This window comes from Alosa pseudoharengus, unplaced genomic scaffold (genome assembly GCF_046254945.1).
Source record: "Alosa pseudoharengus isolate Yale_2024_CS ecotype anadromous, Long Island Sound unplaced genomic scaffold, YU_APseudo_1.1 YU_APseudo_1.1_scf_13, whole genome shotgun sequence".
NCBI lineage: Eukaryota > Metazoa > Chordata > Actinopteri > Clupeiformes > Clupeidae > Alosa > Alosa pseudoharengus.
The window spans coordinates 33138050-33166038 of record NW_027468598.1 but is presented as its reverse complement, the minus strand read 5'-3'; the positions used below and the strand labels follow the sequence as shown (position 1 = coordinate 33166038).

General features: G+C 42.7%; 1 protein-coding gene across 1 annotated transcript in view; it reads right to left on the bottom strand.

Moving 5' to 3' along the window:
- The window catches only part of gpr4 (G protein-coupled receptor 4), a 51115-nt gene extending 23851 nt beyond the window's left edge, over positions 1 to 27264 (bottom strand). The window contains exon 1 of the mRNA XM_076282879.1: positions 26879 to 27264. The gene's annotated coding sequence lies outside the window, so the exon portion shown is untranslated. The remainder of the gene's footprint in view (positions 1 to 26878) is intronic.
- Positions 27265 to 27989: the final 725 nt, after the last annotated feature.

Genomic DNA, 27989 nt, shown 5'->3' with positions numbered 1-27989 from the left:
ATATTGAACTTGCTTCCATCTCTTTCTTGTGTACATGTCGTCTTTGCTGAAAATCCCTGGAGGCATGTTGGGTTGAGATTTCAGCAGCAATAAGTGATTGGGTGTTAGAGGCTCTACATCGTTCACATCATCTGAGACAGTTGTAAGCGGCCTGCCGTTGATGATGCTTTCGACCTCACACATTATTGTCAGAAGACAATCATCGCTCACTGCTTGCTCTTTCAAAACGGAGTTGAGGATTCTTCGCACCGTCCGAATTTGTCTTTCCCAAACCCCGCCTTGGTGGGAAGCAGCTGGGCTGTTGAATATCCACTTTATTCCCTTTGGCTGCAAGGCTCTTTCAATCCTGTCATTATCCAGCTGTTGAATGGCTTGTCTCAACTCTCTTTCAGCGGCCACAAAGTTTGTGCCGTTGTCAGACCGCATGATGGTGACTTGACCTCTCCTGCACATAAAACGACGAATCGCATTAATGCAGGAATCTGTGTCGAGGCTATCTGCAACTTCGATGTGCACCGCTCTGAGAGTGAGACAAGTGAACATCACGCCGTACCTTTTGACTGTACCCCGGCCCCGCTTGACATCAAACGGCCCGAAGAAATCCACGCCGGTATTTGTGAAAGGAGGCTTATCTGGCAAGAGCCGATCTTCAGGCAGGTTTGCCATCTTTTGTTCACCAACCTTTCCATTAATCCTGCGGCACACTGTACATTTATTGATTATCTTTCGAATTGCAGAATTGGCTTGTGGGATCCAGTACCTGCATCTCAGTTGTGCCAAGACATAACTGCGTCCACAGTGTCCTGTTCTTTGGTGTATGTCTCTCACAATCAGTGTAGCAACTCTGCTGTGCTTCGAAAGAATTATTGGATGCTTAGCATTTTCTGGCATGGCAGACTTATTGAGTCTTCCGCCAACCCTTAACATGCCATCTTGAAGAATCGGATCCAATCTGAACAGCTGACTGCTGCGACTGAGCTGTTTTCCTTTCTTTAGTACTTTGATTTCTTCTCCAAACTGTTGTTTTTGACTGAATTGGATTATTTCCGATTCTGCGGCAACCAGATCGTCCAAGGTAAGTGATTTCTTTTCTGTTGCTCTTAATTTCTTCATTTGTAGTTCTAACTTTGATCTTTCCTTTTCAGGGTCCGTTTCAGTTTGTCTGATCATTTTTGATATTTCCTTTCTTTCCTCTTTCAGTTTCCATAGAGTTTCCTTCACCTTTAAAATCCAGGCCACTGATCTTTTTAGTTTATGCCAGTCCGAGTAATAGTTGATCAGCTTGTTAATTGGCTCCACATTTTCTTCAACCTTGATAATGTTGACTGTAGCTCCATTCTTGACTTCCGGATCATTTGGAAGGCTTTCTTTCCTTCGTACAGGCTGTTCCGGCCAGTCACATTCATTGTTCAGCAAGAAGTCCGGTCCACTGATCCATGTTCCTCCTTGCACCAAACTCTTCGCTTTCAGGCCCCTGCTGGCTTGATCTGCAGGATTTTCCGTTGTTCTGATGTACTTCCATTGCGATGGCTTGGTTGCTTCTCGGATCAACGAGATTCGATTCGCAACGAAGGTTTTGAAACGAGCTGTTTCACTGTCAATGTATCTGAGCACTGTAATGCTGTCTGTCCAGAAAACAGATCGTTGCAGTGGAACTTGAAGCTCTTGATGTAACATCTTGTCTATTTTAACAGCGACAACTGCTGCGGTCAACTCAAGTCTGGGGATTGTGACCAGTTTGAGTGGGGCCACTCTCGATTTCCCCATGAGGAAAGCACAATGCTTCTCACCTTGGCTATTCTCTAGCAACAGATAAGACACAGTCCCATACGCGTACTCTGAAGCATCTGAAAAATGATGTAACTGTGCTGCTGCAGTGCATCCAAAATCTGTAGGCTTCAAACACCTGCTCACATGGAATGTAGAGAGATGACTGACATCTTCGAACCATCTTTTCCAATCTTCAGTGTGTTTTTCGCCAATGTTCTCGTCCCATCCGTATTGTTCTTTACAGAGATCTTTCAGCAGGAGTTTAGCGGGCAAGATGACCGGAGCCAGAAAGCCAAGGGGGTCGTAGATGGAATTCACGACTGATAAAATGCCTCTTCTGGTCATCGGTTTGTCTTGCAGCTTCATACTGTAGGTGAAAGTATCAGTCTCTGTATCCCACTGTACACCGAGGGTCCTCTCAACTGGCAAAGCATCATGTCTTATATCCAAGTCTTTCACTTCACTGGCTCTATGTACTTCAGGGATTGACATTAACACCTTCCTGCTATTGCTCATCCACTTTGTTAAAACAAAGCCTCCGCTGGCACACAGGTTACGAAGATCTCTAGCCAAGGTCACCGCATCATCTTCTACAGCTACACTCTTCAGACAGTCATCTACGTAGAAGTTGTGCAGGACTGTATGGACAGCTTCTGGAGATGCATCAACCTTGTGATCTTCAGCAGTTCTTTTCAGTGCGTATGAGGCAACACTTGGTGAGGAAGTGGCTCCGAAGAGGTGCACGGTCATTCGGAATTCCTCCATAGGCTCGTTCAACTTGCCGTTGGGCCACCAAAGAAAACGGAGTAGGTCTGCATCACGTTCCGGCACCTTGACCTGATAAAACATCGACTCGATGTCTGCCATTATAGCTATCGGGTCCTCACGAAATCTTAAAAGGACACCAACTAACGTGTTGGTTAGGTCGGGTCCTTGGAGCAGCTCACTATTCAGAGACCTATCCTGAAACGAAGCTGTGCAGTCGAAGACCACCCGCAGCTTTCTTTTCTTTGGGTGATACACCCCGTGATGTGGTATGTAAAACACCCTGTTGTCGTCACGTTTAAGCTGGTGGACTGGAACTTGTACAGCGTAGCCTTTGCCAATGATGGTCTCCATAAAGCCCTTGTACTCTTTGAAGAATTCAGGATTCTTCTTAAACTTCCTCAGCAAACAGGCTATGCGCTGTTCCGCCACACAACGGTTATTAGGCATTTGGAGCTTCTCATTCCTGAGTGGCAATCCAATGCTGTAATGCCCGTTCTCAAAAATTGTCGTTCTCTGCACAGACTGCAGAAACAGTTTGTCTTCATGAGACATCTCATCTTGGTCATCGTAGTTACGCTCTGGAAAATCGGTGTTATACTGTTGGACCAGTAGCTTCTCAATCTCCATCACAGAGATTCTGTTTACTGAAACATTAGGCCTGTCATTCATTGCATCATCCAGTTCCTTTCTTACGGGCCCATTCACAACCCAGCCAATGGCAGTCTTCACGGCATAAGGGCCTCCATCCTCAGCATTAATGACATGCCATGGCTCCATTGCTCTTGAACAGTTAGCTCCAATAAGCAGCCCTACATCCGCTTTGATCTCTGGCAAGCGTACTTCATGTAGATAACGCCACCTTTGGATATCTGACTGTTTAGGTATGTTCTCAGTATGAACAGGTATGTTGCTATGAGTGAACACCTTTGGTAGCTCAATGAATTTGGTGTCTTCCAGCCCGCACACTTCCAGGTCTGATATGACGAAACTGTTCATGAGCTTCTGTTCTCCAGGTTTGTCTTGACCCATGGTGCTAAGAAGTATTCGTGTTGGTTTCCCTTTAATGTTCAATTTCCTTTGCAGGTCTTCTGTACAGAACGTTGCTGTGCTTCCCGGGTCGAGAAAGGCGTATGTTTCAATACACTTGTCACTCTTTTTCGACTTGATCTTTACCGGTACTATTGACAGCACACATTCCGCTTCTCCGGCCCCCGTGAGGCCACAGGACTCTTGCAGAATAGAAACTTGAGCACATGATACTTCGCTTCCATGACGACCATCTTTCTTTTCAGGTGAGACAAAACTTGCTTCTTTTATTATGTGCAGAATATCTGGATGCTTTAAAGCACATTCTTTACACTCAATTCTTCTTTTGCAGAATTTGCTCAGATGACCCGGAACTAAGCATCCAAAACATAAGCCCTTTAGTTTTAAGAAATCCACACGCACTTTATGTGGTTGCTCTTTGATTTTGCTACATGAAGCAAGAGTGTGAGACTGCTGACAGTACAAACATGGCTTCTCAAAGGCACTCACAGTTTTACCTGAGTTCGCTGGCTTAAGATGCATTTCTTGAGGCCCTTTGTTTTCGGCGGAAACATTGGTCGCGAAACTGCTTCCACGGACCTCTTTCCTCCCATGATGCTTTTCCTTTAGGTCAGTCTTTCCACTTGGGGTTGAGCGGCTGTCTGAGATATTACCAAAGAGAGGATCCGTTGCTATTTTAGCTTGGCGGTCTATGTAGCTCACCAAATCAGCAAACTTTGCTCTCCTTCCTCTTCGCTCTTTCATACCGTAAGCTTCAGCACGCCAACGTTCCTTCATTTTGTACGGTAGCTTAGACACCACTGTCCGTAGGTTGGTTGGGTTGTCCATCTCCTCTAAGAATTCAATGTCTTCCATAGTATTGCGACATCCAATCAAAAACATTGCATAGGCGCTCAATGCCTTCCCATCATCAGACTTCACTTGAGGCCACTTGAGTGCTTTGTCAATGTATGCGCTGGCGATCCGTAATTCATCCCCATAGTGCTTGTGAAGTAGTCGCTTCGCCTCGCAGTAGCCTCTGCTAGGTGTCATATGAGCACAGCTGCGAACAAGCTCTTGAGGCTCACCAGCCGTAAATTGTTCCAGGAAGTACAATTTATCTTGATCATTGGTGGTTTTCTGCTCTATTGCGTGCTCAAACGCCCTAATGAAGGATTTGTATTGTAGCGCATCACCCTTGAATACAGGAATGTCTTTTGTTGGTAGCTGAGATAGCTGTTGTTGTTTTACAAGTAACTCAGTGATTACATTCTGTTTTTGCATAACTGCTAGTATGTTGTCACCTCTGTTAGCTTGAGCATTGGGCACGTAATTGGGCACTGGTTGAGACTGTAGTTGTATTCGGGAGTGCCTCATTTGTGGTTGAACATGAATATTAGTATTAGCTTGTTGTGGGAGCATAAGGCTAATTCTTTCCTTCTTCACGTTTTCACTTTGTGGCCTTTGCACTGCCGCGTAGCTACTCAAACAATCTTCATATCTTTCATATTCTTTAAGCACCCTTAATTTGGCTTTGCTCTCAGCTAACGCAGTTTCCAGCTCTAACTCTTCCTTTTCAGCTTTGATTCTAGCTGTTTCAAACTCAAGCTGTTGCATTTTCTTTAGCGCTGCAGCACGTTCGAGCAAGGCTGCATGTTCCGCTTCCTGTCTAGCTCTTGTTGATGATACTCGTGACGCAACTGAGGTGCGACTTACTTGTGATCCACATGGGCGAGCATGTGCAGCATCACTGACCCCTAGGCCTACCTGTGAAACGCTGTCATTTGGTTTAACAGTTTCTTGCAGATAATCAACCACATTATTTTCTTGATGCAGTACATTTTCCACTGGCTGTATAGGTTCGTGCTTAGTTGCAATCCAATTTTTAGTTGTTTTCATAAATTCAGTAATAGTTGCCATTCTAGGTTCAAACCAGTGCTCTTGATCAATTGTTTTTTCATCTTCAGTCAAATGATTTGCAACTTCGTTGTTGAGACGGTTAAACTCATTTAGAGACATTGCAAAATCATTGTCCATCATATTTTTCACCTGATGTATATTTTGAGCATCACTCATCATTGTCTCTAGCTCTTTTATTTTGCTTGTCAGAGTTCCTAACGTTCGTCTCCTCAATGCAATGCACTTCTGCAATCTCTCCTCTAACGCCTTCTCTGTCAGCTTACGTGACCTTCCCTGTTCCATTGTATCCTCGATACATCTATGTTCATCTTCCTCAGCCATCTTATAACTTGCAGAGTTAATGCTCTAGTTGTATGCAAACGTTTAAAACACTTTCTTTAAAGGCACTTGTCTTAATAAACCGAGTGCAAAACAACTTCTTAAAGATCGCCAAAACTCCACACTGACTGAATCCAAGCTTGCTATCAGCATACGTTTTGCAGGGAGAAGTTCAAAGCTTGCAATTTCTTACAAGGAGCAGATACAATTTACTTTCGTTTTCTTCCGAACTCACTAGTTATCTTCGTGCTTCTGTATCACGTCTTTCCTTGCATAATTCACATAGATAAAAAGTAGTTTTCTATACCGTATCTTGGAGAATGCCTTGCCAGATCAACCGTTTCAGTGCTAGCTTCTTTGGGTAAGTTCTTGTCCTTTCCTCGTCGAGTAGCAAGCTAGCCACGTTCTCCACGTTATCCAGGCATCCAGCGTAGCTTCACTTAGCTAGTTTTTTGACTAAATGTAGTGGCACCTTGTAGGTTCTAAATGTTCTGTACCACCTTTTGAAGTCAGTCTACAACCAGTATTTGAAACGCGAGCAGACCAAAAATCTTCTTTTGAAATGTTTACTTATAAAACACAAGTTATACATAAGCATGGCAAGCACGGTCAAAAAACTGTATTGCTTCCAACGTCTCTGACTTCTAAACTAAAACTAAAACTAATTACGTCCAATCAATTACGCTATGACGTACTGCTGTCTAATTGGAAGCTCAAAATACTGCAATGTTATCAGACCTAAACATTACTAAAGTATGCATTTTAAACTATTATATTCTTATACATTTTCATGAAATACCTTTTACCATTTTAACTGTTTTTAAACTAAATTATAATTCAAAATAAACTAGTCCCTATTTGGCTCTTACAACCATCTGTATCTCAACTTTCACACAAGTACAGGATTTGTGTACTTCGTCCACCACTGAGCTGCGGTGGTCACAGACCATGTAGATGGAATCAGCAGACTGCACTTGACATCTGTCAGACAGCACTCACAACACTCGGACTGGGGACAGGCGTGGCCTACTGGTTAGGACTTTGGGCTTGTAACCGAAGGGTTGCTGGTTCAATCCCCCACCAGTAGAAAAAATGTGGGTGGAGGAAATGGTTGAGCACTGCTCTCCCTTGCCCACATCCATGGCTGAAGTGCCCTTGAGCAAGGCACCTAAACCCTCACTGCTCCCCGAGTGCCGCTGTAGCAGGCAGCTCACTGCTCTGGGTTAGTGTGTGCTTCACCTCACTGTGTACTGTGGGTTTTTCACTAATTCACGGTTTGGGATAAATGCAGAGACCAAATTTCCCTCACGGGATCAAAAGAGTATATATACATATACTTAGACAGTGCAGCATATGGCTCGTGGGCACTGTGGAACTCCCATAGTCTAACTGGTGCAGTGAGGCGCTGACAACTGACAAATACGGACATGTGAAACCAGGGCTCGAATTATCTTTTTGTCTTCAAGGGGGTCTCTCTATCTCATAAAAAGTTGGCACACCCCGCGCATAGCCTAACAAGGCGATACAATGAAATAGCCAGAGGTGGAAAGTAACGAAATACATTTACTCACGTTACTGTATTGAGTAGTTTTTGTGTGTATTTTGTATTTTTTTAAGTAGTTTATAAAATCGGTATTTTAAATTTTACTTGATTACATTTTGAGTGAAGTATTGTACTTCGCTACATCAAAAATCCCATCCGTTACTTGAAAAAAAAGTTAAGACTGACGAAAACGGAAAGGGAGAGAAAAGAATCGAGCCCTAAACCACTAGCCTAGTGATAATGATCAGCATGTAGCCTACAACAGGACATGAATCAAGCTGGCGCCATGCAGTCTTTCTGAAAGTGATGGAGCTGGATCACATGCGATTAGCCTAACCTATGAAAGTGTATTTTTTCGCTATTCCAATCGGTTGTCTCAGTTCATTTTAGCACTAATGATTGCGGAGATATTTAAGCAAACACCATGGGATTTCATGTTTTGACGTTTGTGCTCACCTTTCTTTGGAAAGAAGTTTATTAGCAGTTGTTTCCCCTCATTTTGATGTCTCTTTTTCCTGTTTTGGCCTTTGTTTTTAGTAACCTGACTTTGGAGAAAGACATTGCACCAGCAGCAAAACAATTAGCGGTCTACGATGCTCAACTAAATAAACAAAAGATAGACTAGCTGCTACCTTATGAATTGTGCAGGCGGACTAAACCATAGACTGTAGGCCTATAATATAGAACTATACAGTCTATGGACTAAACCATTTAGCTCTTTAGCAAGGGAGAGTGAGAGTGACCTTACACAGTTTTCACTATGTTTTGTATACAAAATCCAGTCAGTCAAACTTTAAATTTCGTCTGACATTCATTTTGACATTTAATTTGGAAGTTAAAATATTCAGGTAAAATAAATATATGGTGGAAATAAGTATTGAACGCTTAATTTTTTTTTTAGTAACTAGCCTAAACTTCCAGTGAGTCTATTCGAAATTTTCACCACACATTATATTAACACACATATAAAAAATCCAAACATAAGAGTTTTGTGTATTAAAGTGGAATGACACAGGAAAAAAGAATTGAACGTGCCTACTGAAATTTCTTAAATACTTTGTGGAAAAGCCTTTGTTTGTAAAGACAGCTTCAAGACATTTCCGATATGACAAAACTTATTAGTCGCAGTATCAGGTGTGATTTTGGCCCATTGTTCTAAACTGCTTTTATCCATCATGAAATGTTTCTTGTGTGACACCTTGGTAATGAAAAACATAGCCCATCAATATGTAGGCTACTAACCAAGATTAATTTGCACAGATAGAAAGGATAACTACTCTCTATACAGATTCCAGCTCGTTCCTTCCCTTTCCTTACCTTAGTGCTTTTTCTTAGCGTGTTCAATACTTTTTCCCTGTGTTATTCCACTTCATTACACATGACTCTACTTATGGAGTTGTTTGGATTTTTTATGTGTGGATTACCTGAGTTATTACTAATGCCGGGTGAAAATTTTCTTCTATTTCAGCAGAAATGCGTGCGCGTAAGGCTTCACAACACCAATCTTTCTTCAGCAGCGAGATCACAACAGATGATTGGCACGATGTCTTCACAGCACACCACATGATTGGCTCAATGTATTTTACAACTCACCACATGATTGGCTCAATGTATTCACATGTCGACGGGGTTGTGATATGTGTAGACATATGATGTGTAGACAACTGCCATATTGGCGTTACATACTAACCCCATACATTACTATGGAGGATTTTTTGAATGCTGTATCTCCTCATTAGAAAGTCTTTGGTAAAACTGGTTGTTCTGGTACCCACCCCCCCCCCCCAAAAAAAAAAAGTAACTAAGTAACTTTTACTTAAAGTACATTTTAAATGAACTACTTTTTACTTTTACTTGAGTACATTTTCAGATCGGTATTTTAACTTGTACTTGAGTAATATTTCATCAAGGTATTGGTACTTTTACTTGAGTACAATATTTTCGTACTTTTTCCACCTCTGGAAATAGCCTAGGCACAAGTGGCACTTTTGCGCAGTACAGTATATGCGCACGGTAGGCCTAGGCTTTACCTTGACACACGCACACAACAGACATACATTTTTCATAGAAATTGATTACTTTTAATTCATTTCAACATATTATTGATTATAATAGTCCATATCTCATTTTAATTTCACAATACAAAGAAATAGACTAAACGATTTAGCAGGGTTCTCAAGTTTTGAGCTCAGCTTGGAGTGAGATTGGGGTGGTGCACTCACTCACTAATTAAAAAAAAAATGGAAAAAAGCATTAACCCTTTGAGACCTTGAATTTGGGATTGTAATCTATACATTCTATATCTTGTTTTTGTTAATTTTTCAGGACAGTCAGGGATTTGTACCCATCTGGGAAAGTATAATGCATAGCCTATGTCTCTTATGTTAGCCTTATCAAGGGAAACCATTTGTGCTTTTATGTCACCAGGAAGCATGTCAGTAGAAATAACTTTTCATTACAGTAGGTGGGATAGATTGGAATCTTGAAATATAATACTCATGACGCTGGGTTATTCTATGGCTCACCAATTTACAAGATGTATATGTACTGAGTGAGACAAATATTTTATTTATTAGGCTAATGGCTTTATTCACTTGAGTAGCCTATATTGTCACTGAACCATTGGACTAAGCATGTGCATGCCGAGACCATTTTTTTTTTTTTATAAGGACAGCAAGTTCATTATCTTGGGTTGCTATTACATTATGATGGTTGGCATCTGCAGCAGTCCTGTATCTTTAGAAAAAAATGTATGTGTAGCATACTCGCTCAAATTGATAACAATCGCTAATAATAAGCTAATTTTCATTCATTTTTGACATGGTCCATGGAGGCGCTAAAAAGCACAAACGAGTGCGAAAGTTGCAGCCGTGACGACAGGGAAAGTGCAGGCAGCCACGAGAGTGATTGGTCGTGTAAAATGAACGTTGCTGATGTCTGAGTTACACAAAGCTATAACGACACAATCATTATGTTTTCTTAATGACCGACAGTTTAGTTTAGTTTATAGATAAGAAATAATTTTGCCATAAAGTAGGCTAGGCCAAATGTTCGTGAAAAGGCTTAATTTACACACCCTGTAAATTGCCATAAGTAGGCTGGTTTACCAAATGACAGACAGTTGAATTTCTGAATAAAAAGAATGTTGGTGCAGTTTTGAAATCTTAAACGTGTAACCCCACACAAGCATAACGTGGTTAGGAAGGGGATATGTGCTATTTTGGAATTTTAGCCGGATACAACGAATAGCCTACTATTTTTTGATTGGATGTCGGTGGCTATTTATTTTTTTATTTGGCTGGTCTCAACCCTGCGAGAAATCCTCTCGTATCCCTGCGCCTCCTCTACTAATTATGCAGATACCTTGACATCCCTAGTAACCTAATATTTCTGCGTGATAAATGCAAGGTGTGGCGTGTGAACTTGTTGAATTGCGTGCGTGAGACTTGAGAACCCTGATTTAGTCTGTGCCATTCTCAATTTCACAACGTAACTCATTTAAACCAGACCACCGTCTCAGATAGGCTATCCTCAGTGTCAAACACAATATGTAGTGTAACCAGAGACTTTCTAATGTGGAGACACAGCACTCAAAAAATACTCCATAGAAATGCATGGGGCTAGTTTGTCACGCCAATATGGCCGTTGTCTACACATATCCCACATTTGAATACATTGAGCAAATCATGTGGTATGTTGTGAAGACATCGTGCCAATCATGTGTTGTGATCTCGCCGCTGGAGCAAGATTGGTGTCTTGAAGCCTTGCGCACGCGCATTTCTGCCGAAATGGATGCCCTACGAGTGCCCAAAAAGCGTTGTCAAATGGCCACCGAGTGGAGGGACTTGCCTAAAAGGACTTTGGTGTAACTTATACACAGGGGAAAAAGCACTAACTGGCAGAAATGAATAAAGCCAGCCAAACTATGTTCTAGTAGGCTAATGTGTTGAACCGTGGAAAATTAATAGACGAACAATTTTGGATTTTGCACTGAGATATTGTCGGGTAGCCATTGAATATTCCGACATCAGAGATTGCTAACAGGCGGGGCCGCGTTTGGGCATTGGGCAAAGGGGCTGCTGCCCTGGGCCCCGGCCACTAGGGGGCCCCGGCGCGGGACATGTAAAAAAGAAAACAAATGTCTTATCGTCACCTGTCTTTCCCCTTATCAATGCATGATATCACAGACAACAATGGCTTTGCATGAGACAATTAGGAAATATGAAAGCGGAGCTCGAAAAAAGAGAGCGGCAGGCAGACGTTCTCAGTAAGGCGCGCCAAAACCACGGCCGTACCCAAGTACGCACTGTGCGTATCATCAGGCTACTCGAGAGAGAATTGCCCGTGTGTGTGTATTCACACCAAATAGGCCTAGGCTACCATAACTTCCCAACTCTGCACAGTATTCCATTAACTGCATGACAGTAGGCTATTTACAATTTTCTGTAAAGTAAGTTTGTAAACACGTTCTCAAAATCAACTTAATGCAGAACTATGCACGCGCGCACCTTTTGTTTGAGCAGGAGAGCCTACTTACGCATGCTACAGAAGTTGTCGGCTAGCTTGTTGTTTTCTATTACTATCTATGCTGGTTATCAGCACACAATGTTATAAGCTAATTCATTAACTCTAGACTCATCATGGATATAACAAATTTTATAAAACAACGAAAACAGAAAGGATGGAGACAGCAAAGCGAGAGGAGTTATTTCAAATGGGCAAGCCGCAAGCACAAGGTAGGCAAGATTATTGTGCTTGTCAAAATGGCTAGCATTACCGCTGTTTAAAGCCATACGTGAACGTGGCCTTCGCTAGAACAAAACTAAAGGTAACTTTAGCCTTTATAGGGCTATACAAAGTTGTCCAAATAAATAGGTCGTTGTTAGGCGTTGTTGTTGTAAAGATATTGCATGTGGATGTCATTAGCCTACTATGTAGACTACTTTTTAACTGACCAATACAGGAACCTAACCGGGACAAATATTATCAAAGCGTTGAAAGTTAGGTGGGGGTGTGCGTACCATCGCATTCATTCCTGCAGGCGCCTTGTCCACTTTTTTCAAAACGAGAATCAAAATAGTGAAGTCCACGTCCACCCCTGTCCCTGACAACGTTACCGTTATCGGCTCCAACACCCCCCTTGTTTGTATTTGATGTAGCTGGGCTGTGTGTGTGCGCTAGACTGCGTGTTTCAATGTTTGACGTTGTGGCTGGCTAGGGCTGTGTGTTAACAATGTATCATGATGTGGCTGTGTGCGTGCGCGCCAAACTCTAGGCTACAATGTTTCATGAGTTCGGGAGTTGCACATTTTAGGCTGACCTGGGTACTGACAGTTTTTTTCAAGCCTTTAAGTAATTCATTGATGGTAATAATATAATATTTCATGGTTGATTTTTTTTGTGCATTGCCCCATGTTTGTAGGTTAGGCCTACTTGTTTTTTGTATGTTGGTACAATTGTATGTTGGTTAACAGTTCCACAATATAAATGCAAATTTCATTTTTACATTATCTGTCATAATTTAATTCTCTCTCTCTCTCTCTCTCTCTCTCTCTGTCTTATGTATATTGATAATAATAATAATAGTAATATATATTGAAAAAAAATGGGGGGGGCCTCGGGGAGGCCTCTGCCCCGGGCCCCAGATGACCTTAACCTGGCCCTGCTAACAGGTGTTTCAAAATAGCTGGGGACTTTCTGGAGCTCTGAATGGCAGAGGATAGCTAGATCATCAGACAACACAATCATTGTAGGCTGCATTATGGGCCATAATGTATGGCTTTGTCAATCAACATAGAATAGGTGAAGCGCAAGTTCAACAGCAAACAGGACTTTTCAGCACGTATCAAACCACGTAGGCTAGCCCAATGAACGCCTATGCAAATAGACAAAACACTCACATCAAAGCAGGGTGACTTCTTCAGATTTGCGAGTGCTGTCAAATCGATACGGTTTGCTCATATAGTCTAGCGGTGTGGTGGTGAAGTGTCATGCTGCGTTCAAGAGCGTAGTGTAGGTCTACGTCCCGTAGTAGCCTATATTTTAATTTAACGTCTTTAATGGTAAGAGATCGCACAGGGATGGATAATGAGCGGTTGTTTAAGATTAGAGGCTAGTTATGGTAACATCAATGTTGTGAAAAGGGGTCAACAAAGTACAGTAAATAGTGGATATAACAATAACATAGCTTAGGCAAGACCATTATTTAAAGCCTAGCTCGCTTTAGTCGTTTTTTCATGTATCTGTACTTTATTTGAGTATTTCAATTTTGTTAAACTTCTTACTTTTACTCCAGTACATTTCTAGGCCAAATATCTTACTTTTTACTCCACTACATTTTGTGACAGCTGAAGTACAGCTAATGTTCCTTTTGGAAAAAAGACTGTCCAAATACATGTGTATTTTCTATTAAGTACAGTAATTGAGTAAATGTACTCAAGTAATGTCTCCCACTGCCACAGCTAGACAGCAGCCCTCTCTCCTCCCCCCATGACCTGCCATTCATTATATTCACCTCCACACAGCATTTAACTTACGTTACATTTAAAGGCAATTATTTAGCTGACTGCACAGGTTGTTAGTCACTCACAGCATCAGGAATGCTCTGTACGTGCACGGCGGCAGACCTCCGTCTCCTGGAGCCCTGTAGGCAAACACAATAGCGGCCCTCTGCGGTATGCATATCTACACGGGCCGCAGGCACCCTTGGTTACCATCAATGTCGCTCTCGCCGCGAGGCCCTCACGGTATGTGCATACTACATGATACCTGTCGTTTCAAGGGAACTCACTCTGAACTGTTGCATAGCACGCATGTATAAGGTTAAGCTCACTGTGATGAAGTTATTTATGTTTAGACTCAGTATGTACAGAAACCTGTAGAGATAATTGTAGTGATTGTGTCATTGCATCATCTGAGCATACATCCAGCATGTGCTTTATGACTTCATCTCCAAAAGGCTAGAGCTATTTTCTCATTAAAACCAAAACAGCATGTTCACTAAACTGAGGGCCTGTAGCTAGACCATTATAGCAACATACAACTAGGAGAACATGTATAAAGCTAACTGTGTGAAATACCGTGTGTATGTTTGTATGTATGTATGTATGTATGTATGTATGTATGTGTGTATGTTTGTATGCATGTGTGTATGTATGTTTATTTGTATGTATGTATGTATGTATGTATGTACTGTATGTATGTTTGTTTGTATGTATGTATGTATGTATGTGTGTATGTATGTATGTATGTATGTTTACATATGTATGTATGTTTGTTTGTATGTATGTATGTTTGCATGTATGTATGTATGTATTAGGGGTGTAAAGATTAACCGATACGTATCGGTATCCGTTTTTAACGTGTAAGATACGGCTACATCGATACGTGAAGCCCCGTATCAGAAAAAAACTGAAATGAACCGGTCGTTATATCGATTTACTTGTTACGAATCGGTTCACAACCTTTTCTGCTCGCTCAGACTCTCATTTACGTTCCAAGCAGCGCGTTCATCCCACTTCCGGTTTTGAAACTACACGTGGCACGGATTTGTGGGTAATGCAGTTCATTTTTGGCTACATTCATTGCCCAAAGTTGTCAAATGACCTCATTACCCATACATCTACTGCAACTTAAGCACGTGACAACTTGCACTCGGTCGTTTGTTTTACAGTTTTTACTCTTTTGTTTTTCAATATTCAGCGCGAAATTAAACACTAAACAGCAACGATAGTCTGTAGAGTATAGCCTTACGTTTGATGAAGGGATTTCCTTAATGTTAAATAATAATTTGGCCCTTGCTAAAACGATGCACAAATTATTAGCCAATTATTTTGTTCATATTTACTCAGACTTGTGGCATTATAGGTTTCTGCATTAGGTCTAGAGAGTTCATTGATATGTAAGCCTATTTTATTCTTGTAGGCTATATGAGAAAAGGCCAAGAGGGTCTTAAGCACTGTTTTATTTTATTTCGGTATTGTCTTACCTCAACAAGGCTACAGCTCCATGAAAACAATCAGATATAACTCTATAAAATCTATTCTAGTCTATAAAAAATATGATGTATTTGGCTGCTGTGTTTGACTGAAATGTAGACTATTCTTTTTTCATTTCAATATAGTACAGTATAGGAAATTGACAACCTAATTTGACAGCCTAATTGACAACCATGACCATGATAACTGATAATATAAAATTAATGTGCACCTTGAGCAAATGATAAAAAATCTTTCAGAATGCTTTCCATTCTTGAACTGCATCAAATTGCATCGAATCGCATCGCATCGTACTGAATCGTTTTTTATGAACATGCATCTTTTCTTGTATTGTATCGACTTTTCATGTATCTAGATGCGAATCGTATCGTCTTTTACATGAGAGATTCACACCCCTAGTATGTATGTATGTATGTATGTATGTATGTATGTTTGTTTGTATGTGTGTATGTATGTGTGTATGTGTTTATGTATGTATGTATGTATGTATGTATGTTTGTACAGTATGTATGTATGTTTATATGTATGTACTGTATGTATGTATGTACAATATGTATGTATGTGTGTGTGTATACAGCATGTACACATAAACATGCATACCACACTTTCAGTGTGCACTTGCTATGGATTAAAAACTTGCTGCATGAGTACATGCAACAACCACCTTGATCAAAGTAATGAGCCAGCTGTGGATCTGTCTGAATTAAGAGCTTGTTTTGGTCTCCAAGCACCTCTGGGCTGGTAACACTAACACAAACACCTACTGTACACTGCACCTGAGCTCTCCTGGACTGTGTCTCCCAAAAGCACCCAAGGGTACCTGTGGAGAGACAGTGTTCAAAATGACAGCCTTTCCATCATTCAACTACTTGTTTACCAACACTTTCCAAGAAAAAAACATGTAACACACACACACACACACACACAAGCAACTTACAAGAGCAGAACAACCAGTCATGGCAGCTAACCAAATCACTGGAGCAACTGCAGAGGCTCAGGAAATCCCCACAGACAGACCGGCCAGTCGGCTGCTCTCGAGCCTCGTCACGTCACTGAAAAGGCTTCTTTAACTAGCCACTGGGATTATTACTAAATAACTGGAGCCCCACTACACTGCATATCTCACTATAACTCCCTGCTCCGCCTCATTAAAGTCTGGGTAATTATAATGCCCCTGATTACCCCTGGAGTGTGACTAACGAGGCCAGCACAGTGGGATGGAAACATAGGGAGTCTGGGGAGTCTGGAGCTGGATCCGACAGATTTACTTACCCAAAGGTCAAGAAAAGAAAGCAACGAAGGCACTCTGTTTGGAAAAGATATGAACACAGCTTTTAATTAAACATGGCAACCGGTTTAAAAGCACATGGGCCCATTACTTACCCATAGGTCTTGGGTTTTAAACTTCTTAGTTACAATATACATGTATGCTTTCGTAAGATGAGCAATGTTTTTATTCAGCATTCACAACAAACCCTAAACCTAGCCTTTCACAGAAGTTTTATTATGGGATGTGTATTGCACTGATGAATTTTGCGAACATAATTCCTGTAGCCACTTCAATGTATAACTGTCAGTACAAGTGTGGCAATACACCGCGTTTCGGTCACTACCACTCCAATAATCACATGAAACAGGTCCATGTTTACCCACCCCGCCACAGACAGCATGACCCAGACCACGACCATTATAAAAGACCTTACTGGCCACAAATAAATAAACGATCACTGTAGTCATGTCTTAGTGCACAGGGTCCGTCAAGGGCCATTAACTGACCTTGAACAGGCCGTCATCATGAACACACAGAACCTGACGCTCGGGTTGTTCTTGGAACGTAATAATATTTTCAACTTTATTTTTAACTCCCCCCCCCCAAAGTCAGGGAATTACACGCTTTTTTATTTATTCCCTCAACATCACCAGTGTCGACATCGGCCAGTAAAAAGCAGCTTGAAGTGGCACTGGCAGTGGGTTGCTGAAACACCACCTTAGCGGAGAACATCACTGCTGTAATGTTTGCAATCCCACTCCCCAAAACAGAACAAAATTAAACGAAACAAAACCCTGTCTATTCACATAAGTGTATTGCATTCTTTTCTCAGTTTGAACACATAACTTATGATCTGGTCTTTCTTGCTTTTTTTTGTCTATGTGGCATTTCACTTCTGCTTCCAAAAATTGATTGGTGTCTTGTGAGGAGTGTGTTCCTCCAAGGTCACTGCCACAACACAATCTCAACCAATTTCATTGCACCATTTCACTAACTAAAGTAACTTAATAAACAAGGACACCAGAGGGACAAAGCTTACACAACTTTTCAAACGTCACTTACAACAATCACAATACATTTAGAATCATTCATAGGTGACACGTTTATCTTAATTGACTTACAACATTTGCAGATATGCATTATCATCAGTATGAGTGCTTTAATGGGGGATGGTGTGGCTGGGTGAGTGCCTGACTCCCCAGGTAAAATAATAACATTACTGCTGCACTGTACCAAACAGGCTGTTAAGGGAGGGCTGGTAAGTGGCTGTTAAGTGAGTCAAGTTACAGTTCATGTAGTCAGTGACCTGCATTGGGTCAAAGCCTTTATTCTTCCTTTACAGAGAGAGAGAGAGAGAGAGAAAAAAGATAGAGAAGAACCAGTAAGGCTAGCTTGTGGAGACAGTTATCTTTACTGTACCTCCGTTAATCTATAATCCCACCATATAAGAAATTTACGCAGTAAACATACAACATGCAAATCAAGTCATGTGAAGTCAGCAGTGGGTTGCATCAGTCGAACGTAAGTTCCAACGTAGCCTAAGGTGGACCCAAATTCCCCCTGTGTAAGGTCCATCATAAAAAAACGTTAAAATAAAAAATGATGACAATGGGCTCAGGCAGGACTACAGGTAAAGCAGAGTCTGGTGTGCTCTGGACTGTTTGGTATGATTTTGGCGTGTTTCCTGTATATGGTGTGAGAGCAGCAGGTGTAGGATGTAGTCTGGTGATTGGGGTTTGTTTGGCAAATGATGTGGTGATTCCTGGTCCTTGGCTGGGACACATATCAGATATGTAAGGGATAATGCCCGACGAGGTGTCCATTATCAGAAATAAATGGACGACGCGGAGGCGTGAACCGTCCGACGTGAAGCGGAGTCCATTTATTTCTGATAATGGACGCATCGAAGGGCATTATCCCGTTTAAACCATGGTCACTTACGAAATGAATAAATATGAAATCAATTATTAATACTAAATGAGTTTTAGAGCTAAAATCGTTAGTTTTTTCAGCTGTTTATCGCAACGCTGTGGAATGTTGATAAGTCACAGCTGAGCGGACTAACTCAGGCGTTGTCAAGCAACGTCATAATAATTTTATAGGTGTAGTATATCACTTTTTAAACGACACCCTTTTCAACCTAAGACCATGGTATTAAATGTATAGTGTTTAATGTTTGAGATGTGTTTTGTGGTTTGTTGTGGTGAGTCCTGGTCCTTGGCTGGGACACATAGCAGATTATAATGTATTGAATGTATAGTGTTTAATGTTTGGGATGTGTTTCGTGGTTTGCTGTGGTTCTTGGCTGGTGCACAGAACAGATATAGAATGTAGGTGCAGGTTGTGTCTGTCTCACATACACGCCACTGTCTGATGACTGGGGTGGGTTTTGGGCCCTACCTCTTGGCTCAAGAACAGGTGTAGGATGGGTGGTGCGCACACTGTGTGCTATGATAATTAGGGTGTGTTTGTCTGGTATATTTTGTGCTCGATGGTGTTGTAGTAGGCAGTGCTGCCACCGTGGACTTAAAGCTATCTAATCCTAACCCTAACCCTAACCTTAATCTATGCCTAACCCCAGCACCTTCCAGGCAGCGCTGCATTGAAGACAACATTGGGGGCTTAAAACAGCAGAAACATATGTTGTGGTTAGCCCCGGCTCTTGGCTACGCCAGAGAGTGTGTATTCCATGGTCTCTGTGCCGGCTGCTCAGTTCCTAGCTGGGCTGGGGGAAGGCGGTGTGGTGTGGTGTGGTGTGGGGACGGTGGCGGTGACTCGCTGTAAAGCCCTGTGGCGCGTGTCCTGCAGGCAGGATTAATGGCTCCAATAAAAGTGCCACATTTTCCAGTCAAATTCCCAGCTGAGTGCTCGAACTGACAAGCAATTAATTTGGCTTGATTTTTTCCCCAGCCGCTCAGCTATGCAGCCAGCCTGGACAACTAAATCCGCGGCTCGGACTTGATTAGAAAAGAAAAACAAACAAAAACAAACAAAAAAACAAACAAGACAAAGTAAACAAGTATTATATTTGAGACCTGAAGATCAAGAGTTTTCAGTCTGATAATCATAGCTCTGGAGCTCTGCTTATGAACCCCAGTAGGGTTCATAAGGGGGAAGATGTGCAGTATTTCTGCAAGGGTGAACAATGTGCTATTTTAAGAAATGTGTATAAATGTTTTTGCATGTGGCTGAAGTTTCAGTTCTGTTTTTATAAGCATGCGCCTTTGCATACATTACAACCAAAACCTTAACGAACATCTATATGTATTTAACAAGGAAGGACTGTGATATTGCCCTTCAAATAATTTTTTTATTGATCATTCACAGTTATCATTGTCTCGAGAGACGCTTTACAGAGCATAAACCTGAAAGACGAGGCAGGAGCGCAAAGTTAACATGGTAAGATAATAATAATAATAATAATAATAATAATAAGCTTTATTTGTATAGCACCTTTCATACACAGAATGCAGCTCAAAGATACCCTACTATAGAAGAAAGATAGAAGGAAGTGGATGAGAAGAGCAGCACCTCTGACGTCCACCCAAAACCACACGCCCAGACGCCGTGGCATTATGCTAGAGCAGGTATGGGTCGGGGGAAACCGCTCCACACGTCAGTGTAAAACCACACCACGATGACTGCATTGACCAGCCCCCTGGCCCATTGCCGAGCTGCAAATGAGCACAATGACCATGTCAGCAGGAAGCTTCGATCCCAGTGTTAAGAGCATCATACACAGAACATGCTGGGCATCATGAGGCAATTACCAACACAAACCCAATTTGGCCCTGAGTCCATGCAGAACCATAAATCAGCTGTCCGACAGGACTGATGCACTGAAGCGGTCAGTACAGACAGGTGGCTAAAAGTAGAGACGTTCTCGTTCCTGTGAGGTATTGTCCAGTATAGGCTACAGGAGAGGCCTCAGACTCCTGAGCAAAAGCAAATGTTACAAGATTTACTGGCATTTAGTAGACACTTATTATCCAAAACGACACAGACTCGCAATGGCGGATTCCGGAATCGAACCTGTGTCAACTGACCACACACCCACAGCATATTTAACATAATACTACATACAGTATATAATAACCAACCAACAAATGCGAATGCATAGCAGTTATGAATGGCCGTGAATGTGATAGTATATGAGGGTTTCTAAGGCAGCCATATCTGTATCTTCCACACTTTGCACATATAGTGTAAAGTCGTGTCCACATGGCTTATGCGACATTTATTTGACATAGATAGCACACGTGTTTCCCCATGACACCTCAACACAAAAAAACTGCACGTCACACACCCGTTTCTTAGAATCCGAGCCCACATCTCGCATGACCGGTGCGGCATGACTGCAGCGAGACGTGTGAGGGCATGTGAGCTCCGTCAGCCGCTGAGACACAAGGCCAGTGTCGGGGCTATCAGCCCTCTGTTTGCAGCCCTTAAACACACAGGGACACAATGGCGCTGACGCCTCCTGTTCAAACAGCGCTCGATCGGCTATGTTCAAGAGGGCCTACTCCAGCTGCCGATAGTCTCTATGTGTGTATAAACACCTGAGTGCAGGAGCAGGGGGTCAAGATCGAGCAGGACACACTGGGGTTATCGATGAAAAAAGGACACTTATAGGCCTGCCTTTTTACATTACATTTAGCAGACACTTCTTGACCAAAGTGACTTACATATGTCAGCTATATTACAAGGGATCACATTGTCCCCGGAGCAACTTGGGGTTAAGTGCCTTGCTCAAGGGCACAACAGTGGAAGCCGGTATCTGAACCAACAACTTTCAGGTTACTGCATGCTAGCCCAGCTCCTTAGCCACTACGCTACCACCGCCCCATTCACTGGCTACTGCACGCTAGCCCAGCTCCTTAGCCACTACGCTACCACCGCCCCTTTCTCATGTATAATATGACTGTATACAAATAAGTCTGTACATGTATGCTATGCACTTATGCTATATGTTATGATACAGTATGTGTTCCACATATCTTTTGTACTGCTTTTAATAATCTTATATATGTTACATAATGTCAGATGGTAAATGAGTTTGATATCATGTATAAGTTCTGTCCTAATGGATACTGAATATCAAGTCTAACTGTGAAAACAAAGAACAATCTGTCTGTAATAGCTGGGTATCTCTCTTCTGATATGACCATTAGATTTGACACAGAAAAATAATCATTTGGGTTGTCACTGTGATCTTTGATATTTCTCCTTTCTGAGAATAATATCCAAATGTACACAGCTGAGGCTTTAAATACACATTACTGATAGTAACCATTGCACAAACCCCAGACTGCGTCCGAGACTGAGCGGGATCAGTCTCGCTGTGTGTGTTTGCCGCTGGCTGAATGAGGACTCAGTGTGTGAGTCAGTGTGTGTGTGAGCGAGAGAGAGAGTTTCAGACAGAAAAAAACAAAAAACGAATGGCTGTTATTTTTAATCCGGGGTCTGAAATTGAGGAGGCTGATTGTCTTACACACTCGACTGATGCAGACTGCTCCTGGCGACTCTCTGTGATGGGGCTCTCTCGTGAGGTTAAGCTAAAATTAGATTGCTACCTCCAGTGCATCTGATCCGAGTCTCCTACCACAGCTCTGACTGTTGTACTTAATCGAAGTGCCCCTAACATATCTTTGTTCTGTATCTCATTTCCCTTTTGAAAGGGCCCTTTTTGGGGTAGCCGTGGCCCACTGGTTATCACTCTGGACCGGAGGGTTGCCGGTTCGAGCCCCGACCAGTGGGCCGCGGCTGAAGTGCCCTTGAGCAAGGCACCTAACCCCTCACTGCTCCCCGAGCGCCGCCGTTGAAGCAGGCAGCTCACTGCGCCGGGATTAGTGTGTGCTTCACCTCACTGTGTGTTCACTGTGTGCTGTTTGTGTTTCACTAATTCACCGATTGGGTTAAATACAGAGACCAAATTTCCCTCACGGGATCAAAAAAGTATGTATACTTATACTTTTATGCACTAGTTGCTTGGTTGTTTGTTTGTTTGTGCACTAATAATTGCTCGGTTGTTTGTTTGTTTGTGCTCTAATAGTTGCTCGGTTGTTTGTTTGTATGTCTGCCTCTGCTATGTTTCAAAACGTGAGGGTTTTATGAGTGCCTTGGCGTTTTATTTTGCTGATTCTGATATTATAGTGTCTACAACATGCAACCACAGTGGCCATTTAACATGTTGCTCTGTTGCTGTTTATGATCATTCTCTTCCATTTTGGACTGGACTGTTGCCATGACGTATGTCACTTAGAGCACAACCTCTCCAACAAGCTCTAATGGCAGGCTGGGCCGGCACTAATGCTGGAAAGGTGGTCATTGTGAAGGTGTGTGGGGACTTTAGCTAAGCACCGTGCTAGGGTAATATCATGTTATGATGGCTCTGTCACCATAATTGGTGTTGATGAGACAGACACTCTCTCTCACACACACACACACACACACACACACACACACACACATGTATGCACGCACCCACATGCGCAGACGCATACACTCGCGCACACACACACACAAAAAACATCATTCCCTAAAACACACACACACACAGACACACACAGACACACACACACACTCTTCCTCTGATTGAGTTGTAGAAAGAGCAGGCGAGCTCAGCACCTGCTGTGAGCATGAAACTTAATGGGGCATGGCCAGTGATGGGCATAACATGCTGCCCGCATGCCTGAGTGGGCACAAGGCGCGCCGGGCCGTGTGTGCTGTTGGCTGACGGGGAAATGATTCCCCATGATTCCCTAAATGCACTAACGAGGCCAGCCAGGGAGGGCCACTGAGTGTCTTGTGCTAACATTTACTGACTCTTACTGACCGGACCCCCGGCCACTCACATACAAACACACACACACACACACACACACACACACACACACACAGCACAGCCTGCACCCACACTGTTTGCCGACATGAGAAATAAATAAATTAAATGTTAAAAATGAACCACTTAAAGAGATCACTCTCTTTAAAGAAGTCTCCTCGCATCCCATTTCAAAGGCACGTATGAAGTACAATGGGACAGAGAGGAGGAGAAGATGAGAAGAGATGAGGAGGAGAAGAGAAGAGGAGAAAATATGAGGAGGAGAAGAGGAGAGGAGGAGAGAAGAGGAGAGGAGGAGGAGAGGAGAGGAGGAAAGAAGAGAAGAGGAGGAGAGAAGAGGAGAGGAGGAGAAGAGAAGAAGAGAGGAGGAGAAGAGGAGAGGAGGAAAGAAGAGGAGAGGAGGAGAAGAGAGGAGGAGAAGAGGAGAGGAAGATAAGAAGAGAAGCGGAGAGAAGGAGAAAAGAAGAAGAGGAGAGGAGGAGAAGAGGAGAGGAGGTGGGGTTCATTCCACCCAAACACTGTAAAATATGAAACATTTGAAAAAATTTTTTTTTACAGTCACTAATTTCACCGCAAAGACGTGTATCTCGAGTAATATTACAATATTATACAATTGAGCTGGATCTTTGCCAGGTTAGGGTGAGTGAGAACTGTTTCTCTTGACTTTTTTTTATAGTATCTGAGCACAGACACAGACAACACACACACAACAGACACACAACCTCCCACACCCCCCCCCCCCACACACACACACAGGCAAAGACACACACAAAGTGAGCAAGAAAATGAGAGTGAGAGGAAGAGAGAGAAAGCTAGAAAGAGTGTATAACCTCATCACTAAACCTCATCACTAATGGACAATGGAGGTCAAGTAAGTGCTCGCACTCAGGAGCCTCACACAAAAAGCTCCTGTGTCTTTCCCTTTGCCAAGCCCACACACACACACACACACACACGCACACACAAACCTCAGTCCATCTCAGATTTCCCCTGCAGACATCAGAAAGAGCATCCAGGAGAGCACCAGGGACAGAGATGAAAGTCTCTGTTCGACCCCTCTGCACCTGACACACCTTCTTTTCACACTCGCACATGTCCACACTGAGAACTGGTCTCACAAGCTCCCGGAGTCTGCATCTTTCTCTCTCTCTCCCTTTCTGTGTGTGTGTGTGTGTGAGAAAGAGAGAAACACACATGCACACACACACACACACACACACTGCAAGCTGACCAAAGATCTCCTCCCTGACCCTACTGCCCGTTCCTGTGTGAGGCCCTTTGGCCAGTGGGCCCCATTAGAAACAACACAGCATGCTGACTAAGGGCTGGACGCATCCAAGCAGTGCAGATGTGCCCGGAGACAGATGTGAAAACACCAGCACTCGCCACACACACAGACAAACACACATGCACACAGACACGCACACACAGGCACACACATGCACACAGACATGCACATGCACACACACATGCACAGCTAAGAACATTAACACACACACACACACGTACACACACACACACCAACACACCCCAGCTAAGCACACTCACTTTTACTCACTCATTTACTCTCTCACTCTTGCTGTCACTCAGCTCTGACCGAATGTGGACACGAGCCGGTCCTGACACGAGATGCACTGCCACTGGAGGAAGCCCCATCACCCACAAGAGCCTATTAAGGCCCAGAACCAGATTAGGGTGAGATCTGGTCCAGAATCTGACCTGCAGACGCGCTCCTATGAACACTACTGGATACGCTTTCATACAGTGTGGACACAAGTAGAACTAAGGGATTGGCCTGGTTTCTCACACATGTGCAGAGTGACTGACTCCAACACCTCACTCACACTGTCACTCTCATCCCATATGAGTGGACTAAGGTCAGATAACGCACAGGAATGATCTGAGCTATACAATACCGTGCAAGCTTATCAACACTCTGTGACCTGTGAACATTACATCCACAGTGAGGTCAATGTGATACGTTTGGACATTCGGAAAACTCATTAGCCTAATAGTCTACAGACACGTTTCAAACATCACTGTGAAAGTAGGCTACATTTACTTTTTCAGTCCACTGAGACTTGGAAATAGCGGTAGCCTATAGCCTTCTTGGTCTGGCCTACACCAAGGCTTTTTCCATTAGGCCTACCTTGCATGCAAATGTGCTTGTTTTTTCAGAATTGAGTTAAAGGTTGGAGGCAAAGATTAATAGGCTATTAACATTGACTTATAAAAACGAGCAGTCATACTAATGGTCAAATAGTCTTATGCTTCGAACAACACTAGCCTAAGCCTACAAACATTTTTTATTGTACACATTTCAACAGCAATGCTAAGGGGCCGGACCGGCGGTCCCGTCAGTAGCATTACCGCAAAGCAAACAACCATTTAGACACGATGTGTGGATGGACTGTGGATGATGTTGGGATCTTTGCGGGGGGATTATCGTGGTGTTCATCCTACTGTTAATATGCCGCTTATCTCACACACTGAGTGGACAATTACGCCACGCTCGGCTCACTCGCGTGAATCGGGGTTAGAGCGGTTTCACTGATGGATAAGCAGGACCACGCACGCATTCACAGCCCATGGTGCACACACACACACACCGCGCGCGCGCACACACAGACACACACAGCGAGAGATAGAGAGAGAGAGAGAGAGAGAGAGAGAGAGAGACGTGAAAGGGTGACAAAATGGTAAAGAGACGGGGCCAGATAAACCCTTCACATAGGCCACATAAGAAGAGTGAAAAAGTCTTCTGTTCAAACAATATTAACCTATAGATTTTTTGAGCACTTGCTGTTTACCCATTTTAAACAACTGCCCGTTGATATGAGCGTAAAATGACGCACAGAAAGACTTTTGAGGGGAGAGCAAAAGAGTGTTTGTGTTAAATATTCACAGAAAAGACCACGAAGAAATTATTTCGTCTTCACAACAGGCCAGCTATTGTTTTAATAACTTGCTGGCTGTGTCTAATACGCTATAGGGGTCCGCCAGTCCAACCGATGATGGCTTTAGATTGTTCGCTCCGATTCACAATTTCACTTATGAAAAACATGAAGTAAAATAGAATCTGCAATCCACACTGGTCTTTTCCCAGTTTGACGACAAAACTAGAAAGACATAGAGCGAATGGACAAATAAACGGAAAAGAAGAAGTAAATCATTATTGTTAATAATAAAATAAAAAAACAATAAACCAATGCAAAATATAAAGTAATCAACAGCACAAGCCCGCCATGAAAATTGATAATGACTCACTTTCGACCCCAACACCATATTAGAGACGTAGTGTCGGGGGTACTGAATATCACCCAACTGTTGACGACGTGCGCATTTTCTACCTTTAACAGGGCAATTTGATCACGATTCAACTGAGCACCAAAGTAAAAAATAAATACTCAATGTATGCTACTAACCTTATACATTCATTCCCGATTCCCATAGCTCTGCGTATCCATGAGTGGGCTGTTTGGATGCGGGATGAAGTGTGTCTATACGAACTCCTAATCCTCACTTTGTCCTTAGCAATCTTGACTGCGCATTGAGAACGCGGTAAACTGTTAGCCCCGTGCGCACAACCTCGCTTTGCCTCCGTCTGGCGCCGGCTATGGCAGCGCAACACACACTCTTCACTGTTGTTTAAGTGACAGTCAGGCGAAATAGTGAAAGTGAACACGGGTTGCCGTCTGCACGAGCCGGGAAGACGAAAAGAGAACAAGCGCTAGTCGATACACTTTCTTTGAAAAGAGGACGCTCGCAACGCACGCATTTGTAGATGTTGGTGGCTCTGAGAATGAGATGATTTCTCTCTCTCTCTCCCTCTCTCTAACGCACGCACACACACACACACACACACACACACACACACACACTTTGTATAGTAGGCTACTTTAAAGACTAAGCATTGCATTTAATCTAATTCAGTTTAAACTATGAGGATGCCATAACACGTCCAGTAAAAAATGGACCATTAGCAGATATGTAGTTAAGCAAATTCAGTTCTAAGAATGACCGAATTACATTTAAGCCCATCTGATAATGGTTCCATCTTTATAACCCATGGTAGTCTTGCATATTAGCAATATTGCAATGCCTAACAGATTCATTTTAATAGGTTCCAAACAAGACTAATACACTTGAATACAGCAAGAATAAGGATAAAGGCTACTCCATGATGATACCCTGTATGAAGCATTGCATCATCTGGCTCCAAGGCTTTAAGATCACTTAAATACTCAGTCATGAGTCTTCTTGTTGTGGCCCTCTTGACTCAATAACATTCTGTTCCATTTAGCAAAGACAGTATATGTAGCCTGGGAAAATTCTTCATGAAGTGAATAGAGTCTGGTGACTCGTGATTGGGATTCGTTTCCAACACCTGCATTGCAACAGGCACTAACTTTGAAATCAATGGTCCAGCCATACTAATCACATTGATAATAGATTTCTAACGCCTAGTGATCTTAAAGCCTTGGAGCTAGATGATGCAATGCTCCATACAGGGTATCATCATGGAGTAGCCTTTAT